This window comes from Lemur catta, chromosome 2 (genome assembly GCF_020740605.2).
Source record: "Lemur catta isolate mLemCat1 chromosome 2, mLemCat1.pri, whole genome shotgun sequence".
Taxonomy (NCBI): Eukaryota; Metazoa; Chordata; class Mammalia; order Primates; family Lemuridae; genus Lemur; species Lemur catta.
This window is the reverse complement of record NC_059129.1, coordinates 136,780,654-136,802,161: the sequence shown is the minus strand read 5'-3', so window position 1 is coordinate 136,802,161 and position 21,508 is coordinate 136,780,654. Positions and strand designations below refer to the sequence as shown.

At 44.5% G+C, this 21,508-nt stretch overlaps 1 protein-coding gene across 2 annotated transcripts in view; it reads right to left on the bottom strand.

The window, feature by feature from the left end:
- Positions 1 to 21,508, bottom strand: part of SCAF8 (SR-related CTD associated factor 8) — a 176,067-nt gene that overhangs the window by 20,534 nt on the left and 134,025 nt on the right. Inside the window, exon 21 of one of the 2 annotated variants that reach the window (XM_045544613.1) lies at positions 9,283 to 10,418. The exons of the other annotated variant lie outside the window; for it this stretch is intronic. The gene's annotated coding sequence lies outside the window, so the exon portion shown is untranslated. Of the gene's footprint in view, positions 1 to 9,282; positions 10,419 to 21,508 lie in introns of those variants that run through there. 2 annotated transcript variants of the gene reach the window in all.

The window sequence follows — 21,508 nt, the reverse complement described above, 5'->3', positions numbered from 1 at the left end:
GCAGTAGGTGTGCAGTACCACGTTGCTGGCTGTGGCGCTCCTGCCCTTCATGGCTGGGCCATCGACGCCTGTCCCATCACGCGTGGGCTCTGCCCTCTCACCGCAAGCACCTCGTGCCTCCTGCTACGCGTTTGCCCATCACCCTGCCGTGCCCTGGGGTATCCTGGCCTTGGAATCCCACTCAACCCATCTGTAGTCAGGGCTCAGCTTGAATGCCAGCTCTTCCATGAAGCCAACCCATCCCTCTCCTCTGCCTTCAAAAGAATGGCCCTTCTCTCCACAGCTCAGCCACTTTCCTGCTCCTCCATTAAATCACTGATTTCACTTTGCCTTGCAGACATTTCTGTTGGCCTCCCAACCACCTCCAGGACAAGACCCTTGTGCCTTATCCAGTTTGCTATTCTCACGTGGCAAGCAGAGTTCTTTGCCTAGTAGGCACCGAATAAAATGAATGCATGGCAGAGAGCAGGTGGCACCAGGTTCCCTGCGGTGGGGGACCAGTGTGCCGGGCTCACGGCCATGGCAGGATGCTCTGAGAGGGAACATCTGGAGTTCAATGAAATGGTTACTTAACTGAATCGCCTTTAAATCTTGTCTTTTTTCTAGACACAGTCAAAAAGGTAAGTCACCTTGGCCAATTATTGGACAGTATTTTTTGTGAGAGTCCAGATTGGAAAGGAAGAGCTGAACCGGCACTGAAAGTGTTCATCTGTGCTACGTGCACCCTGAGGTACCGAGCGACATGAGTACATTTGCAAGTAAATGTCGGACACACAGTAACTAAACCAACATTCCCAGGGTCTTTCTACCAACGACCCGACAGCAATGACCGCTGCCAGGGGTGGCTCCCCGTGCTGCAGGCTGTGGGCTCCGAACTTCACGGCGCGTCACTGCTGGCTGACACAGAACCATGCCAAGGATGTCTATTCCCGCCGTCATTATTAGTCCCCACCTCCCAGGAGTATTCCAAGTGGCAAAAGAGACCACTAATGTGAAATATAGACAGCTCCGTGAAACTGAGAGCAGCAGATGTTGGTATAGAGGAGGAGGGGGAGGTGACTAATTTGCTATGACCAGGGACACATGCTGTTCACTGAGGAAGTGAGCCCTGACACACGCTGTTCACTGAGGAAGTGAGCCCGAATCCATCTAGGACACGTTTCCCTGCCTTGGACTCTCAAATGATGTGCTGATTAGTATTATGTTAAGTCACTATAGACCACAATGAATAATGCTGGATTCTGTTTCAATACAAGGAAAGGTACACGGGGCAGGAGAGCTTCTCAGATTGTGGCCACAAAGCCAGGCAAAAGCCGGGAGAGATGGGGCACACCAGGGAAAGGCACGAGACCCGAAAAAAATAATAGTGTCTCCAAACATGAAAGGAAAATTGCAAAGTTGAAATTAGTAACTGTGCAATAAAGTATAATGAAAACAAAACTCATCAACTTTCTGGTTAGGATTTAGTAGGCACATCTCACTGTATTTGAAAAGAACATGCAGGTTCTGAGGCTCTCACTTCCTAAGTCTTCTCCAGCGTGTGGGAGATCACGCGCTCAGATTAGAGGAGTCACTCGTATCGAGTAATTCCAAAAGCTGAAATACAAAAACCTATAGACAGTTTTTGCACCAAAAAAAATTTAATGGGGCAGGTGAGCACGTTTTAATATCTCACGTACACCTGTGGGCCGGGGTGTGGACGGGAGACTGAGACAGCAAGAACACAGGCAGGCAGCCTGTGATTACTCAGTGAGACGTGAGCAAATTTGGATTAGGAAACACAACAGAGGCAAGAAGAAAAAGACAGATTTAAGGATCTTTTGCTCTTTCGTAAGTAAACGCCTTGGGTGCTGAGCTAGGGCCTTTCTATGGAATTCCATCCCATAGTCAACAGTGTTCCAGCACTGTTCGAGTGATATTCTAGAACATTTCATATTTCACCCAGGGCTGGTATGAAGGTGCTGACAGAGAACACCAGCATTCTAGAAAAAATACAGGAAAATGCCTTAGGAAACAATACGGCTTTGGGGTGAATGGCCAGGTAAGCCCATGTCCCAAGCCCCCACACCTGTGAATGTGACCTTATTGGGAAAAAGAGTCTTTGAAGATGTAATTAAGGATTTCGAGATGAGATTGCCCTGGATTATCTGGGTGGGCCCTGAATCTAATGACACGTGTGCTGAGAAGAGACAGCAGTCCCCAGCACCACACCCCCAAGGGGCTTACTGGTCTCCAGGGAGAAGTAGCACCTAGTTCTCTGCCTTCCTGAGGAAGCTCTGTCACCCAGAGCAGTCTGTATCTCCCCTCTCCTTCCTCCCTTGTCCCCACATGGGCCACGGGCCCTCCTTCCTTGCCAAAGCCAGCCTCTTGCAGACAACATTGCTTGAACAGCTGTGAAACTATGTGAAGGAGGAATAGTGCTGTGGAACACTACACATTTCCTGGAGTGCAAAATTCCTCCAGCATTTGTCACAAGAAACCACGATACTAGAGAAGGTCAATAAGCGTGTGAAAAAATAAATTTGTATAAAGACATTTTCTGGGCTCTACCCCATGGAGGGCTCTGCCAGAGCAGCTTACCTAGAAAGTTTCTCAGTAGCTCAGAAAAATACAGACTAATCACCTTGTACTCTACAAACTTCTGTGCTTGTTAGAATTGGGTACTGGGCGAGCGGGGAGTCCCCGCGAAGCCTTTCCCACATGTGCGCTCAGTGGCCACTGCAACTCCTTTCACCCGTGCTCTGTCCACAGCTGGGGAGCCCTGCGTGGCTACAATCATTGGGGTCCTGTTGGTGTCAGGGTTAACAGAGTCCTGCAGGCAGTTGTGAAATTCCTTCCCCCTGCCAAAACTTTACTCGGCTCACCAGCCTGCATGAAAACTAAATTACATTAAAGAGAGAAAAAGAAAACACGAAACTATTCTTGTTCCTTTTCAGCCCTTTGTCTACTTTATACTTGTTGAGGCTTGAATTCCTTTAGGCCCATCCAGATTCCTGTTAGCTGGACCTTCCTCCGAGCCTGACTGATTTCTCCTTGCAGGTTAAAATAATGAGAATTTCCAACAGATGCAGCAGTTCTGCCTTGAGGAGACGGGGCGCCCCAGCTAATGGGGACGGCAACCTCATTCTGTGTCGCGTCAGCACTGTCTGCTTCGCACTGTGACCGCCTGGCGAGGTCGCTGGGCCTGTGGCTCACACGGTCCCTCCGCACCGCTGCTGCCTGAGACTTGCTGTGACGCTGGGGGAGTGGAGGTTGGGGAAAGAGCGGCCACCTGAGTTCCAATCCCATTTTGCTCCTAACTGCCCATGTGGCTTCGAACAGTTTCCTTGGAGTCTGTTCCCTTATTCACAAAATGGATTATTTGGTATTGGAGAATTACCAGGCTCTTCGAGAATCGGATGAAAAGCCATGGCCCTCATAAAGAAAAATTTAAATGTGCCAAAGATGTTGCACGTCATTTCTCAGAGTGCTCGCAGCTAAGGACCCCTGGGGCGCAGGGGGTGGTCTGGGGTCCTCTCAGCCCTGACACTCTGTCTTTCCACGATTCTGTCGTGGTGGAACACACAGCACTAACCCCCGTCCTCACCACATCACCAAAGACCACTCACCCAGGGCCAAACGGGACAGACTTTCTGTCTGTCCACCCCCAGGTCTGCATATCGGAGTCCCGTTCGTGCCAATGAGGTAGGGTCGGCAATGTGCCCACCACACTCGTGAAGTCAGGCCTCGTCAGAGTCCACTTCCCAGTTCTCCTCGCATGTATCTGCCAGGCAGATCCCGTCCACAACACCCGGGGTAGACGCACCCCACCCTGGGAAAACACATGAACACAATAGCCTTATCTCTGAGTGTAAGGCTGTATCATTCTTTCCAACACGCTAGCAATAGATGAACAACTCAATTGTCCTGGGGAGGGGGGGGTGCGGGAAGCAGCCCACGTGGCAGTGAGCCTGGTTGTCACCCTACTTGTTTTCGCTTTCATTAAACTGACATCACTTAATCATCAACAATGTTTCCTTGTCTTTATTTGACCTTAGGGATCACTGACAGCTATCGTTTCCTGAGTGCCCTCCCTGTGCCAAACATGCGCTGTCACTAATCACAGAATGTGAACATTATTTCCATCAGACGGATGAGAGAACCGCTGGCACGACTATCTCCATCACGCAGACGCGGGAGCCAAGGCTCAGCGAGGTTAAATGACTTGCCCCAAATCACACAGCTCACGGGAAGCAGAGGAGGGTGGGATTCAGGCCCGGGCCTGCCAGACCTTTCCTTTCTTACCTCCAGCCCAGGGCTCTCCAAACTTGTCTCCATCTTAGAATCCACCTGGAGATCCTCTAAAACTCCCCACACCCAGGGTACACTCCAGACGTCACAATCTTTGGGGACGGGACACCGGAGTCAGTATTTTTTGAAGCTTCCCGGGGGATTCTGATGTGCAGACAAGTTTGGGAAGCACCACGGAAGTGCTTGCAAGCATCTCCAGCTGCAAGCATTTGAGCAAGGAACAAAAACGAAGCAAATTGAAGACTGAGCCAAGAGGAGCTGAAGAGACACACCTGAGTGAGGGAATTTGCTTTCCTTGTGGGAAATGGAAGAAATGCGATAAGAGAAGAAACTTCCTTGATGCAAGCAAAGGCAACGCAAATGGGATGCGGGTTTTTAGTGCCTCCGTGTTTAAGAGATGAACTAAAAAATACACTAAGCACATATCTCCTATTAAGTGGGTTTCCTTTTTGCTCTGCCGTTGGGAGGAGAGTGACTTTAGTTAAAGCCTATTTACATGAGAAGCTGGTTCTTTACACCTGGCGCCACCTCTGACCCGGCCCAGCGTGCTGAGCACTCTGGGTGCTGACCCAGACTCGGGCACCTCAGGGTCTCATGGCCTTTGCAGCAGCCAAGACTGGCAGGATTATACCCGGTAGAGCATTTATGTCAGTCCATTAAAAAACATATTCAAATGCCCTAAAACCTGGAGATCCATTGGAAAAACCCCAGTCCCCTACTAGGCTAGAAAACAGTTAGTTGTGATATACCTTGGGGACCCTCAGTGTGAAGATTTTGATGGAACAGTTAAGCCTATGGAGGAATTACTACTTTTAGTTGGAATGTAAGTTGGGTTTTAGTTGAGTAGAACATTATTGCTTATGTCTTGGCTGAAGTCCAAGAAAGAATAATTAGCAAATGATTTGGTGGTGGTCATGCTTATATTTATTCGAGTTAATAGTGTGCTTTAAGTAACATGTATTGTCTATAGTGTTCACCACTGGATAGAATTGCCAAAGCAAACCTACATATCAAAGTCTTATATTCTGGTTAATGAAATTCCTGTACTTAGAGCTGATATTCTTCTGCTTCATAAAAATATAGGAGCTAATGGGGAATTAAATCCACAATGCACTAATTATCTATTGGCTTCATTTTCTTCTTTTGTATTTAACAGTAGCATCTTTCTAAGTCAGCTACAACTAGACTGAAAACATTCAGTCAACCCTATGTCTATGTAACTGTTAATTGTGACAGGGATCTGGGAAAGCCAAGCTTGTTGCTATGAAGATGGCTGCAGGAAAATTAAACTCACTTCAGAAAAAAATGTGGGCTAAGAATGACATTCTGTCTATTCCGTCCCACTTTCCTGCTGTGGTCTATCCTTGTTGCATTAAATATACATTTTTTTAAATAACAGAGATCTCTCAAAAAACCCTGAATTCTTGTGGTTTCATAGTGGAAATAGCGTCTTGTGTTCTATCTGTAATTTTCCAAATGTTGTAAAGCCAAAGTCATTGTGGTTGAGAGCATTTTGAGTTTTTCCCTCCATCCATTTGCAGACTTGTCACTTCCCATGTTGAATTCAATGGCAGCATTCATGGATGGTGGGACCTGTATGCTACAGTTTAGGGGTTAAGAAAAGAGGGATCCCGTTTGGAATCTGTTGTGAGGAATGTCCAACTGGAGGGCATGTTTGTGGAATCCTGCCTTAGGGATCTTTGCTGCTAGGCAACCGGAATTGGAAATCTTGGAAATCTTACCCTTTGGAATAGGAATGTTTCACTAGTATAAGTAAACATAATTCCAAGATTCTAAAGTCCAAATAAAACAACAAATTTGTTACTGGCTAGGAAATAGCAAAAGGCTGCACTGTAAGCACTGTTTTCTTTCGACAGTGGAAAGTTGAGCTAATAAAAAACAAGTTGTTGTTAGGGAAACTGCCGATTTGCATCTGGCTCTGTGAGCCTCTTTTGTGTGCATCTTGTGTTTGAGATGCAACACACATCTGTCCTCCCTTTTAATATGCGGATCCCGATGATGTGCTCAGGCGTGATGTTAATTCACAGTTCTCTCTCTCATCTCGAGCACAGTCCCAGGCATTCAGTAAGCACTAAATAAACACGTGTTGGATGAAGGAAGGAATATTGGCATTTAGAGACAGAGGTAAACATTCTCCTGGAAAGCCAAGCTGGGAGCTGGAGTCAGCGTGAAGACGGGGCTCCGGCCGTAGCCAGGCCCGCTGCGCATGGAGCAAGGCCCCGGGGATCACTGTCCGGGCGGCTGAGCCCCAGCCCTTGTTGCAGAACCCAGAGCTGGCCTCTCAGGCCCTGAAGTCTCCTGCCTGGCAGTCCCCAGCCAGGCCAGCCTCATCTTTGGAAATTTTGCTTGTAATCTAAGATTCTGGTCACTCTGTTCATGGTCTCCAGTCCCATGTGTGTGCATGTGCACGTACTTCCGTCTACACAGGCAAAATAAAAACCTTGATAACACAGACATTTCTGGCAAAAGTGACTTCCTTTTCTTCACTGGATTTTTTTCCCATCAGTAATGAAAGGTTGGGAACGATGCAGTGAGAAGCCGGGGAGCGGGCGCCCGTTCTACGGCTCTTTATTTTGCCCGTTTGATACTGTTTGCGGGGACTTTTGAATTCCAGTGTGACTCTCCACGCAGGGTTCTTTAAGATGACATAAAATAAAATTTGGCTTAGTCTTCATAAAATTTCTCAAAAAATCTTTTGAATAGCAATTTCTCCTACTCAATAATATTCTCCTCACCCACGATCAACTGGGAAACATAAAAGGCGTATCCAGGTTCCTTCCCAACCGTGAAGGCTGAGAGTCTATTTCTAGGACGACGGACTCTTTAGTGGATTTTTAAATTTATTAATTTTATGAATGATATCTTTTTAGAAAATATATCTGAGTACATTACTTGAACTTGTATTAGAAAAGTTTAGATAATAAAAGGCATGTGGATTTTTTTCTAGTTCACAATCTTTTTTTCCCACATCATCTACAATAGGCCTTGATCTGTACCTTATTAGATTGAAAAAAATGTTATTTTTGCAGTAATATAAGAATGTATGAAAATGGGCTTCATTTTATTTCCTTATAGCTCACAGGTGGGATCTTTTTTTATGTTATTTTTTCTTTCTTTTTTTATTTTACTCTCAAGTTATTTTTTTTATGTTATTTTAAAAAATGTTTTGAAAGAGTTGTGTGCCTCAGAAGAAATAAGGGGAGTAAACATAACATTTCTCATAGCTATTAAAAGGTGCAATGAATATCCATAAAACAGTAACTGCGAGCCAATCTAAACACGGTGCCAGGCAGCCCCTCTCTTTGTCATCTTTAAGCAGTCCTATTAGAAAAAGCCCAGCTTTAAAATGGTTGGATTTGATGCCACCACCATGGTGTGGAATGTTCCTCAATTTTGATAAATAGATCCAGAAATAGTGGATTTTGGGAAATCACTAATAATGAACGGAAAGAGTCTTTCTTCTAAAGCATCCAACTTCACCACTTTCTTCACTCCTTATATTCTTAAATCGTTTAAGACACAAATTATTTTGCATAAAAGTAACCATCTATGTTGCAATTCCTTGGTGGAGGCCACTCTGAAAGAGATTTTCCCCCATCTGTGAAGAAATTATTATCCACAAAGAAATTGCTCACGACCACCCATCTCATCTGAATGAGGTCTCTGTACTGGAATTCAAGTGAGAGGCCAGCATTTACTTACAAAACCAGACAACACACACCGAGGATTCTTTCTAATTGTGTAAATACCAAACAGCTTCAGTTTGTCAAAGTCATCTGATACCGTTTTAAAAACCAGCTCAAAATGTTTAAAGTCCCTCGAGAGCAGTGACTTTTGAAAGCTTTCCCTTGCCACTGACTGAAGGCAGGGATAGAATATAGACTGTTAAATATTCATGCCAATTCACAAAGAAAGCTCGTCCAGATGCTCAGGCAGAGGGGAGAAGGGGCTTCTGAAAAGGGAATTCATCCAGGGAACAAAAGCATCAACCTCTGCCCTTATTATGGTGCCCTGGGATTTTACAAAGATAACTCCTCTAGCAGATGGGCCCTCGGTGTGCACCTGATCACTGGAAAAGCACCTCCAGCGAAGTGCTGATGCACACCCACCCAGTTCCGAAGGTCTGATCCTAATGTTAGGTTTGGTTGCTGTTCTATTTTCTCCTCCCACCCCATCGACTGGAAAGAACCTCAGAACTTTCTATTTGTTTTTTTTTTTTTTCAATTTCGGAGTTCCCAAATCATTTGCTCATATGTGCACTAGAATGTTCAGGTTAATCCCAAATCCGTGTTGTTCCTTTCTGTGTGTGTGTATGGCGGGGGGACTGAAGGAGGTTGGAAGGTGGGAGCTAGAGGGGTGGTTGACAGTTGCAGGTTTAGTTACAAAACAATAGAGGGAAAAGGATCTTTTGGTATTGCCGTATCAAATTTAGTAAAAGTGCCAAGCAAGGTCTAAGTTTTCTACATAGGCTCATGTGTTTGGACTTCTTTAGAGCTCCTTGATTTCTTCCTACAATATGTTGGAAGATGTAACGCAGTACTCCAACACACTGGGCAGACAGTCAAACAAAAAGATGCTTTTGAAAAGCCTATAGCTGCCACTATTACACACAGCCTTCTCTAGTTTTCTACTTTTTAATAAAAAATATAATTATACTCAATTTAATATATTGTAAGCAGAAACTCAAGAAAATTTAGGTTTAATCCTCAGGAATTATCTTTAATCCATGTTGTAGAATGCATATTCAAAAAGACCTTGACATTCAAAAATATCTTGGCCTTTCAACAAATAAAAAGAGTGGTTGTTCAAATATAGAAAAAACAGTGATTCAATGAAAGAAACAGTGAAAGCCTTGAACTATGTATGTATCTGTCTGTACATATGGCGATACGAGTTGCTCAGTTGCTAGACAAAGGTAAACCACAAAAGATGCACTAAGCTACAACGCAAAATAAATGACTAACAACCAAAATTAGTTTCAATTTTTATTATGAATGTCCAAAGTGACAGCATACTGTGAAAGTGTTAGGTTCTCATTGATTAAATTTCAAGAGACCACAGACTACAGCATTCCAAGCACTTTAATTTTTGACAGAGCCAAAACAAATAAAAGAATGATAAAAAATATTCTTTGGGGTGTAAAGAGTGCCCATATTTGAGTTTTTGTATCTTTTTTCCCTGCAGGTATTGTGAACACTGATAATTTCCAAAACACAAATCCTGGTCTGGATACTTGCAGCGAACTTTTATAATCTCTGCCTGAATAAGAAGCTAACAAGAAATGTACTTATAAAGTATGTTTATGATACAATGTAATAAACCAGCTCATTCTCAGGTCCTTACTCTTCCACAAGGCTTCTGGTCTACCACCTAGGTAACTACTACTGCAATAACAGGACAGGGAGGCTGGGGTGACACACTCAGAAGATTATATTGAACCTTGGATTTTCTTAAAGCTGCATTTAAGCTTTTTATTTTTAAATGAAAGCTTAAGACTTTTAGTGTTTGAGAATGTCCAAGGAGATACCAAATGATAATGGATTGAAGCCACCAGCCAAGTACTACACAGTCTACACAGATTGTGTTTCAAGAGAAGAGCCTTGGTTTACTAAAGCTATGGCTCTAGTAATCTGTAGGTCCAACACGATCTGACTTTCTCCCCCTGAAGGGTTTCCTTGCAGTCTGTCCTTTCCATCCCTGGTACTGGATGATGCTACAGATGGAGTTTGTTGCCACTGATATCCCAATCAATTCTGGTCCTGTGGAAGTGTGTATCTTTTACAGATGCAACACTGTTCATCTGAGCGGATCCTCAAAAAGAACAATTATGAACTAGAAACTCATAGAGTTTGTGTTTAAAATTTATAAAATTAAACCTGCTCCAACAGGTAATACAGGGAGGCATGCTTGCAACCTCTGGGTTCAATCAGAAACAATGCCTGAGAGCACAGAGCCTTCTCAATAGGTAACGGCGGGTTCCTTTTAACGCTTCCTTAAACAAGATCCGATGTGATGCACATTAGAACTTTGAAGCACGTCTGTCTCATTTATTTCTACAAGGCCTGGGATACAGGAAGCTGCCAGGACTTCATTCATCATCATCTTGCCTGTTGACAAAAGGAACAATAACTGGTCATCACTGGTCAATGGAATAACTTTTCCTAGTTTTTCCCAAGATAATTCCTAAAGAAGAGATGGTGTCAATACAGCAGCAAATGTTTCAATGTTTGATGAATTTCTGTGCTCTAAAATGCCATGTCTTCTTCCCGTAGAGCAGGAAGAACCAGACCATGCAGTGTTCATTTCTCTCCTAAAGCTGGAATGGTCCAGGAGCGAGCCCTATCCTGAAGTCAGCAGACCCAGGCTCCAGACGTGATTCTGCCAATGACTAATGTAGTCACCTAACCTTGGCTCCTTAACATACAGGCTGAAAGGACTTCAGTAGAAGATGTCTTTAAAAAAAGGCCATCCAGAGCTTTTTTTTTTTTTTTTTTTTGAGGCAGACGTTTCTGTCGCCCTGGGTAGAGTGCAGTGGTGTCATCGTTGTTCACTGCAACCTCCAGCTCCTGGGCTCAAGCGATCCTTCTGCCTCAGCCTCCCAAGTAGCTGGGACTACAGGCACTCCTGGCTAATTTTTCTATTTTTAGTGGAGACAGGGTCTCCCTCTTGCTCCTGAGCTCAAGCAATCCTCCCAGCTTGGCCTCCCAGAGTGCTAGGATTACAGGTGTGAGCCACCACGCCCCGCCGAGTGCTACCTTTTAATAGGTTCATATGGTCCTGCCTTCTCAGCTCCTTACAGAGCACAACCAGGTACAACCATGTCAGGCTGTGGCTTACAAAATACCTGCACCTGGGTACCAGCAGAACTTCCAGAGAAATCTCAAAATATCTTTTAGCATCTGAAGTTCATTAAAATCTTCTTAAATGATAGTGCGATTAAGCTAGATGTGTGTAAAATTCTGAAAATACGTATTTCTATGTTTTCACATCTTTTGCTGTCTTAGGGCTAAGAAGTTTCAATTTTTGTTCCTGCTGGCTTTCTTAAATTAAGAAATAACCACATAAAAGCTGAAAAATATATTAATAAGTATAATAACATGAAAACATTCTGTAAGCACATACTACCAGTTACATAATTCAACTAGTTGCACTAGTTTAAGTAACTATGCCAAGTCACTTTACTAAGACACACATCTGGTAGCAGAGATAGGACCTAAACATGGGAGTCCGACCCTAAAACTGATGCTTGTAACCAGAATGCTAAACTACCTTACCAAATTTCTTAAAAGGAATTGGGGCTGGAAACTTTCATGTGATTTTTCATAGCTGCCAAAGGTACAACTAGGAATTAAGTTAAATATTTGAAAATTTTAGACAGTTAATTCTAATCAGTAACAAAAGGATAAACTCCAGTAATAGAAAGATTGTATTTAGCAATTTTGATTTGGTCTTTACACCTCTGTGGCTGGTAAAACTTAGACAACAGCAAAACAACCAGTTATTATTTATGTTATGCCATGCCATACATTATATTATACATTATTATTTATTATATATTTATTGTATATTTTTAAGGCATCCCAGCTGGCTGTCATGTATGACAAGAAAGGTGGCTGAATAGTATTTTTTCTCTCTCTACTGTGCTTTTGGCATAGGGGGAGACACAACTTTGTGAAATGTGTGAATGACCCCCACAAAACAAAACTGGCACCAGAATGTCGTCTATTACTTTGGATTTTTAAATTTTAAGTGTTTTGCTAATGGGTTTATCCTTTACGCTTAAAAGTTGACTTTTTAAAAAGTTGACTTAAAAGCTACCCAAGAGAGAAAAAGACAATGGAAATAAGCTCAATCATTTGACCCTCACTAGCTACGGCACTGAAGTTACGGAGCCATTTTCTTACATCTGCATGAGACCTGCCAGGTTGTAACAGAACAGGCTCGTGGTCCACAGCAAACCAGCCTTTGTGCTGGAAAGGCAGAGACCACACGGGGAACAAAAAGAAAAAGACACAAATTCACTCACATTATAGGGTGAATGTGTGTGAGAATGCTCTGTAAACACATGCACATATATTAACACAGACTAAATGTGTGTGTTTCTTTGTTGCCAAGTAAGAGAAATAAATGTTTCTGTCTTGACAAATGAATTTAAAACAAACAAACAGTAAGTGAAATTTATAATGCAATTCTGGCAAGTATGTTTATGACCACGGTTTTCTGGATGATTGGGTACATATCCTAGGTGCCTGCTGGCATTGCGACCAGTGCATGTGAAACGACTCGTCCCTGGGGAAGGTGGATATTCAAGAGTAAAAATGAAAGAAACACACAGAGACAGGGAGATAATGGGCACAACAGCTTCTGTTTGGAGAGCGCTTTCGTTCTCAAAGTCTTGTCACATTTACGAGCGCTCAGTCCTTACTGTAAGGGAGCCAGCCTCCACTCGAGGAGGTGGCGGGGGTGACGGAGCTCAGGCAACTTGCCCAGTGTTACACAGGCGAGTCCCACGCTGGAAATGACAACCAGGCCTTCCGCTTCCCAGGCTGGTGCTTGCATTTTTTTTTAATACACACTGTCTCTTGCTCCTAACACTGCATATTGGTGAATTCATTATTTTTATTATTATTTATCTCTTCTGCACAGTGTTGTTACTACTATTGACCCTCCTATATTAAGTGCTTTATAAAAAATTGAAAAGTAGACATAACAGAACAAGACTGGAGCTCGAATGATACATGATTAATATCTCTGAGTCATCAGGACTTGCAAAATAGATATCTCCACAAAGAAAGAAACTGAGGTTCAGAGAAGTGCCTTGCCCAGGGTCACATGGCACACAGCAGAGCCTACGGGCTTTCACCCACTGGTTCCTGCTTTTCCTACTGCAGGTTTGGTTTCAGTGAACACCGGACCACCAAGCAGAGGCTTCTGCATGTGCTACGGAGCTCCATTTCCAGGTGTCAGACCCAACACGAGCTGCTGCATCTACAGCCTCGTCACAAGAAAAGAAACTCAGCTGTTTCAGAGACCCACGGCTGAGGGGACACCAGAGATGGCTTATTCCAAACTCCATACACAGCTGGAGTTTTGGGAAAGAAATGCATTCTCGTGCAGTCAGGGGTCACACTTTGTAAGCAGTTACCAGTGCGTCACACACACTATCTATCTTATCGGCTCTAATTTCATAGTAAATAAAGAGTAGGAGGCCAGACTCGCACTTTTCAATGGGAACATGGTGCAAAGGATAAGACAATTTTCTTCTTTGAAATAAATCTGAGCAATAGCAGGGCCTGGAGGTAGAAAGCTTTAGAATCAGTTTTCTGCAGCTCAAGTTGCCATCAACAATGCGTCTGCTACAGCTGTCCTTAACTTGGAAATGCACAGTTATTCTTTCGTAAAATGGACACAATTTGGGCAAATGGAAATGCAGGGGCTCCTTACACAGATGTCACTGGCTGGGAGTCTAGTGGTGCCGGTAAGTTACGTCGCTCACTTAATCTAGCCAAACGACCCTGTAATTGATATTTCATTAATCCCACATCACAAATGAGAGAACTGAGGTTCAAAGAGGTGAAGCAACATAGCCAAGATGACATACCTAGAAAGCGGCAGAAACTGGATTGCAGGCTAAGTGCCTTTCCTCGAAAACGCTGTGTCCCCCCACGTACCCGACAACCAGACGTCTGAGCAGCCACCCCACACCGTGGCCCACCAGCCCGTTTCCTGATGAGGGCCCAGCAGTGCCCAGGATTGCAGAGAGGCCCCACTGCCTCCAAAACAGCCACTTCCTTCCTTACCGCAGAGACCAGGCTACGGGAATAGTGGCCTGGTTTCCAGGTCAAGTTTAAGAGGTGGCAGAAGAGGGAGAGAGTAGGGGCCAAGCCAGGAGTGGCTCCTCGGAGAAACGAGCATGGGGGGCTAACTGCGTGAAGAAACAGAAATTGAGTTGACTTCAGTCCTAATGTAGAGGCTCCTGTGTCTGGTTAGCATCCCCCCCACCCCCACCCCCGCACCAAGTTAATTTCCAAATGACTGATTAGCAGGCTGTAAACTGAGTACAGGCTTTAGAATCACTTCTAAATTACAGTTGGGAAAGAGAAGGCAGGGAGAGCAACATGGAGAGACAGAACCTACAGAGGGGCTCTGACCCCCTTTTAAATCATCTCCTGCATCCCCGTCTCCCCTCCCTGAGTAAACCTCTTATCCCAGCTGCCAGTAATCAGCAACGCTGACGACTGGAATCCTGACGTTATCCTCTTCCCTGTTCTCCACAGAAGATGAGGGTGTGTGATTAAGAAGCCAGGGGACAGAAAGTCTACATGGGATCTGTCCCAGCACTAAAGCTATCAGATCAATTACCAGTGGGCTAATTAAGAAGGTGATGGATCAATACCAAGGAAACTTGGCGTGTCTGTGTCCGAGGGCCTTTCCAAAAGACGTTCCGCTCCAAGCCTCAGCCAGCCTGTCCCACCATGTGGCAGGGAAGGCGCCAGTTACTGACGGTGCCAGAGCCCAGTCTGTCTCGTCCAGCTGATCACACTGGCCAGCCCATATGGGAGCAGGATGGCTGGCACAGAGCTGCAAGTATCAGTGTGTGCTGACACGTGCTAACATAATTTGCTAAATGTTTTATTGTCCTGTAGTTAAAAACCTACTTAAAATGTGTGGAGCTATATCCCATTAGATTAGAACAATATGAAGTCATGTCTTTCCAAGTACCAAGTCTAAGAATAATTAAAATAACACACAGGCAAGCATTTCCTATTAGGGAAGTTTAATCCTACGATGGGGTATACCCAGGGCTCTGCTATTAAATTGAGATCACATTTCCTGCACGTGTCCACACGTATATGATGCATACAATCCTTGAGAGTCCCCAAAGAAGCTACTTAATTCCACCATCATGGAAAGAGGGATCGTATCAGCTAAACCAGGCCTCAGGAATTGCAAGGCACAGACCTCTCATTTTAAATATTAGAAAACTGAAGCTCAGCGGCTCCACACTGGCTCAGGGACACACAATGATCGGGAATCTAGGTGATGCTCTGACTCGTGGTCCTACAATGTCCCTTGTTCATTTAATTCAAATATCTCAGATATTATATTCAAAAAAAATTATGTCACTTGGCATGAATGACCCAAATATAATGTGGACTTTGGGACCATGTTGGCTTGAGCTGTTTCTACAGATGCTGGAGTCCAGTGTTGTGAGCTAGTGGGAGGGAGGCACAGGGGCCCCGGGGTGCAGGGTGTCAGGGCGGCAGAATCCCTCCCGCAAGGCCACTGATGCAGGGGCAGTTGGGCACACTGGCTAAAGCATGCGCTCTGGGGTCAGCTGCACCCGATTTGTATCTTCGGATTTGTCCTTCATTAGGTGTGTCCTCCTTGGGCAAGTTCCTTAGCCACTTTGAGTTCCCTCAGCTGTAAAATGGAGATTAACACCCGCCACTGAGGCTAACTGTGGGATGAAGGGAGAGGCTGGCTGTGTGGGAGTGTCTGTCACAGAGGAGGCAGGATGGGTAGCCATACCTCCTCTGCCAGCCCTGTTCTCAGGCAGCCCTGGGGACGACGGGACAACAGAGATGCTCACTGGTGCCTGGAGATACGGGAGCAAGGCTGAGGTTTGCCATTCCCTCTGCCTGGGACGCTGCCCCCTCTCTGCCCAACCCTGACAGGGCTCGGTCAGCCACTGCAACCCTCTGCTTAAGGCCTTCTCCTCTGCAAGTGCTTGCCAGTGGCTAAGGCTGCCCACGTGCCAGCCTCCCTCGGTCCATGCCTCTGGGCGTGCCCTATTCACATCCTCTCTTCCCCTTTGACTGTGAGCTCCTCTGTGATTGATCAAAAAAGTGAATGAGAGAGGCCACCACCCCCTCACCTTCTTAAGGATCAGGGTGTCAGTGACTGTACTGACCACACGCTCTACCTCCCTGGCCAGCAGAGAGCCAGGACCCTCCACCCTGTCCCCAGCCCCAACCACCAAACAAGCCTCCTCCTTCCTCCCCCAACTCTCAACATTCCCCCTCTCTCTCTGGGCCATTACTGCTTGGATGAGAGAATCACCACAAGCAACTAGGAATCAGTACACATATTAAAAAAAAAAAAAAGTCACGTTCATGCCTTTGTCCAGGTACAGGGAAAGAACCCAAAGAATTTCTGCAAACCAGCTGACAGAACGCCACACCCAGTTGTTTTTGGCTACATGCAACCTGACAATTCTGCACTCTGACACCCTGAACTTTGGCGTGGGAGTTGGGAGAAAGGATAAGAAGCTATAAGAGAAAGGAAAAGAATGGGTTATCAAAGGCGCCATTCTGTAAACTTACAACAGCCCACTGTGCTTACAGGATGGGGAAACCAGATTGCAGGCTCCGTGAGGGCAAAGCCAGTGTCTGAATTCACTTTGGTAACATCCAAGTCCTGGGCATGGGGCTTAAGGGCCATTCAGCGTTAAATGAAGGACTGAATGAATGAAAGTGCAATATCACTAGCTATCCTGGAAGATGAAAGTCCACCTGCTCAGCCAGTCATCATTTCAGACCGTTTGCGTACAGCCCTGTGACATCCACCCCCTCTGCAGTGGAATCACCTCCACTGCTTGGAGGCCTTCAGACTGGGGGCTGATGATAAGTACTGATGAATTTTACATGAGAGTTTGCTTTAGACAGCGCTCCTTCTGGCTTAAAGGTTAAAAGGTTTGACTTCAGGTTTCCCAGAACAGATACTGTAAGATTAATGTGTGGCAGGTCACATGATGTGCTGCCCTCATTTTTAAATTTGGCACATTCAAACTATCATTTAGTAGGATGTACTCTTCCCTTCCTCCAGGCTAGGGTGAAAACTATCAACATTTTTTTTTTAGTAGAATTGAACCCATCAGACAAAATTTTTTTTAATAATTTTAAAGGTTAACTTTAAAAGACTTTCAGTATTTCTTACAGGCATGCCATCTTTATTCATAAAATATGCTCTAGAAACTCAGGATGTTAATTAAGTCTTATTTTTAGTGTGCTGGAAGAAGTCAGTGTTTAAAGAAATCCGATTGTGAATCTTTCTTGTAAGGCAAAGGAACCTTTTGAAAAGTGAACAATCACCCATTTTTAAAAAATTTCGATTTTCATATATCCAGTTTGCTGAAAGCAAACTCAATCTGGTGTCCTCAGCTGTCTTCACAGCTGAATTGGAGGGACTATAGGGCCACCCATTTGAGCAGATGCTATTTTTTTTAATAGCTGCAGAAACTAATTTGCAAACTGAATTAGTGGCAGAGAACTGACATGACTTAGTCAAGCAAATGACAAGCCACTCACTTTTCTGCAGAAAATGCAGCCCAAGGAAAAGGTGACCCCTGGAATACCCAAGACAGGAACACCCAGGCACAACCCTGGGAGAAGCAAGGTTCAGAGGGGACAGGCAGCCAGACAGAAAAGCCCCTGTGGGGACCCCACCCAACCTGCATGCCCAGGGGTTCCTCGTGGGCAGCCCAGGTGCACTTCTGCCAGACGCTACTTTGCACACGTATCCTTTGTCTCCTTACTGATAAAAAGTATTTGAAAGTGGGATTGGCGGTTTAAAAGACTGGCCAGGAAGGTAAGTGGGTGAAATTAAAAGAAGAAAAAAAGGCAGGCCATCCCTCATGTGTATGTAGACTGGCATGACTAGTAAATGCCTCCATGCCCGTCTTCAGGGGGTGTCTGTCGTGCATTTGTTTTCATTTAACACAGCCTTTCTCTCATGTGCTCATAAGATGACTGACAGGAACCAGGGCTCCACGTCCACAAAAGGGCACAATGCAGTGTTAGCAAATGCAATAATCAGGGTTAAAATGACACTTAAAACCGAAGTGCAAGGAGGACTCACCTAAGGCTCCTACCATCTCCAACATACCTAATAATCATCAAGCCTGGGACTGAATCCAGTTATAACTGGGACGTCAGTGACAGACTACTTGAATTGCATGTCTTTTTCTTTTTTTAAAACAGAATAACGGTTTTCAGGAAGGCACAGTGTCTTATTTTAACAAGCTCACAGAGTACTCCAAACATTATCCAAATTAATGAACCACTAATAGATATTCTTTTTCTATGAACACAGCACAGTCTCAGGAACACTGATCTTGGACAGATCCAAAAGCAAAGAACAGAATGAAATGTGATTTTTTTTTTTAAATGGTGTGGCTTTCCATAAATCACATTCCTCAGAAGATTTGGCCAGGATTTGGGATAAGAAAATCTCTTCCTTTGCAGTGTGTAAGAGCTGATGTGTGCTGCATCTGAAACCCACACAGAATTTCCTCACATGCTCAAGAAGTGAAGTAGCACGGAACATCCCAGAACACACCTCACACACAACGCTCTCAGGCATGGCACCTGCATTCCACCAGCTGTCCAGAATCCTGTATCTTTTTATGGAAGACCTTAGACATTTGTGAGGGACACATCTCAGACATCAGAAAATCCCCAAACTACAAATTCCATCGTGGTATACAAGGTCTCCCCTAAAATAGGTATGCCAATGGTGGGTAAAAAGGCTGAGCGGATGCATGGATGACAGCTGTCAATCAGCCTGACTCAACCAGCTAAGTGACACATGGCCGACCACCTGCCTTTAGTCAGTGCTATTCAAATTTGTGCCTTAGCGAAATTACAGATTATTATATGCTACAAGTTGGCTTGGAAGAGCTGAATCCATAAATGTTAGAGCCAGGAATGCCAAGGTACTCAAGCATTACTTTGTAGTTAGTTAGTTTCCTATTTTTCAAGCTGTGAGAGTCCAACGTGTAGGACAATGCGAACGTCAGGCAGCTTGGCTGGAAGCTGGGTTGGCCCAGTCCCTCAGGGGACCCTGTTGGGCACCTGCTTCACAGCCTCTGAGACATGGTTTGAAAGCCACCGATCCAATACACACAACTTTAGTTTGGAAAGCTTGCTCTCAAATGCTTTTAAGCACTATCAATGAATCAGTTCAAATTAGGGGCCACTACAAATGCAGCTTATCCCTGGATCCACACAAGAAATCCCAGAGATTCCCTAGGATGACACCCTTTTCTTGCAAACTCAGGGGACATTTTCTTGATTGAAGTCTAAGCCCTTCAAGATTGCTGGCTGAATTTTTGGAGCCAGATCCTTGTCAACATCGAGGATCATATTCTGGAAGACCAAAATGTTTCCCTGGGAATGAATCCCTCCCTGAAATTATAATGCGTATTGAAGGAAAGCTTGATCCACTTTGCAAACAATAATTCAGATGAAATTCAGTGTTAGGTGTTGTAAAAGTGTCAGGAACACAACTGGCTCTAAATAATCTCTTTTTCTCTTTCTTTCCCTCCATCAATCACATATACACTGAGAAATAGGCCACAAAAAACTGTAAGTTGTAAGTACATTTATCGCGTGGATATGCGTGATAAGCTAACCGGTAACCGGCCTCCTGTGTGTCGGGTGGAAAGGCCTACCCCGTACCCAGCATTGCATCCGCCACAGTGGGCCATGAAGCAGGGGGAGTATGGATGACAAGAAAGCACAGGGCTGGGTGTTCTTGGTGTAAGTGGCCTGGCTGGGAGACAGGAGGACTAACAAAACAAAATTCCAAAGGGTCCCAGGACAACTTGAGCACAGACCAGACTGCAAACTATTTATAACAAAGTTACACAACAAGACAATTATATCATTTTGAGACACAGCCAATCTACAAAAGTTTGTAATTCAGTTCTCTTTTTTACATCTTCAAAAGGAACTGCTACTTACTTTTCCAACCACCTGCCACTAAACACATCCAAAGCCTGTGTCCTCTCTGGAAGTTTCAAAGAAAATATTTCTGACGCTTCAGACAACTTTACCCTTAACCACTTTATCCTTTACCTTAAATCAGTCTCGGCTTGAACTCAGCAAGCCTTTGTCACTCCCAGGCCGGGAAGCAAAATCTGACTGGGAAGCTGTCACCGCAGCAAGGAGTGAGGAGCGAAGGAAGCGAGAGGCAGGTGTCCTGCCTCCGCCCTCCTCCCCACCTGGAAGCCACTGTCGCCAACCTCAGCTCCCAAATGAACTCTCGGGCTCCTACAGGTGAAGTTACATCCTTGGTTCATCAGGCTAGTGCGTGGTAAAGCTAACGTTTCAACCTGAAGCCTATTTTCCTTCCTATGATGCTTCCTCAACAGAGAACTGTCCATCCCCCAACAAGGGGCTCCACCTCAATGTGGTTGCAGATGTTTCTGGTCTTTTAATTGCAGGTCAAATGGGGGGAAATATCTGCGAGGGTGTGAGATGAACCTGGCCTGACATCCACCACCCACAGCTGGCTTTGAGCTGCCAGCAAAAGCTCACGTGAGGAAAGGGCCTCGTTGCCAAAAATTTTGTCAAAACTTTTTGCTTTCTTTCTTTTTGGAATTATGACAAGTTAGAATTTTTTCTTTCTTTATAGCTCACTTTTTGGGACACATCCCAGGATGCTTAGGAGTGTCACTTCGGAGAATGTTTATGTAGTAGTAGCTGCACTTAACATGGGCACACGGCAGGGCGACCAGGCAATGGTGCTCAGAGTAATGACACTGGGGAGAGGCGACCCACCACGAGGTTCCAGGGGACAGGAAGATGGGCATTCGTGTGCCACTACTTCATTTGCATTATCCCTACCATAATGTATAACCATGCTTCAGGGATCTCAAAAGTGTTGACAATAGGTACTTGAGTGGAACCAAAGGATTCATATAAAGATTATGTCTATTTATTTAAGAAAAAGAAGTGAAACTCAAGGTATCATTTAGATGTAGCAGTATGTTGGGGTTTGTCTTTTTAAAGAAAATTTATATCAAGTCCCCAACTGCATTTCAAAGTAATACTTTAAAAATTATCTCAGTGGATATTGTGGCATATTCTTTATTTTTGGTTTATTCCAGCTGTGCTTCAGGCCTCTAATGTGTCTGATAGTTCTTATACTGCCCAGGCAATTCTTATAGCTAAGTAACAACTAAAAATGTGGTGGTGAATATTAACCATGAAAAGATATACTCATTTTTCACTTATGTGGCCCTTTGTACTTTAAAAAAGTTTTACGCTACAACTATTTAAATGGCTCTGTCAGTAGAGTTAGATTTCGATTCTGTTTTGTTACATGTAAAAATGATACTGTCCACTCACCATTTTTTTTAACAGCCTTAAACTGGAGACAGAACACCCACTGTTGACAATATACATGTTTT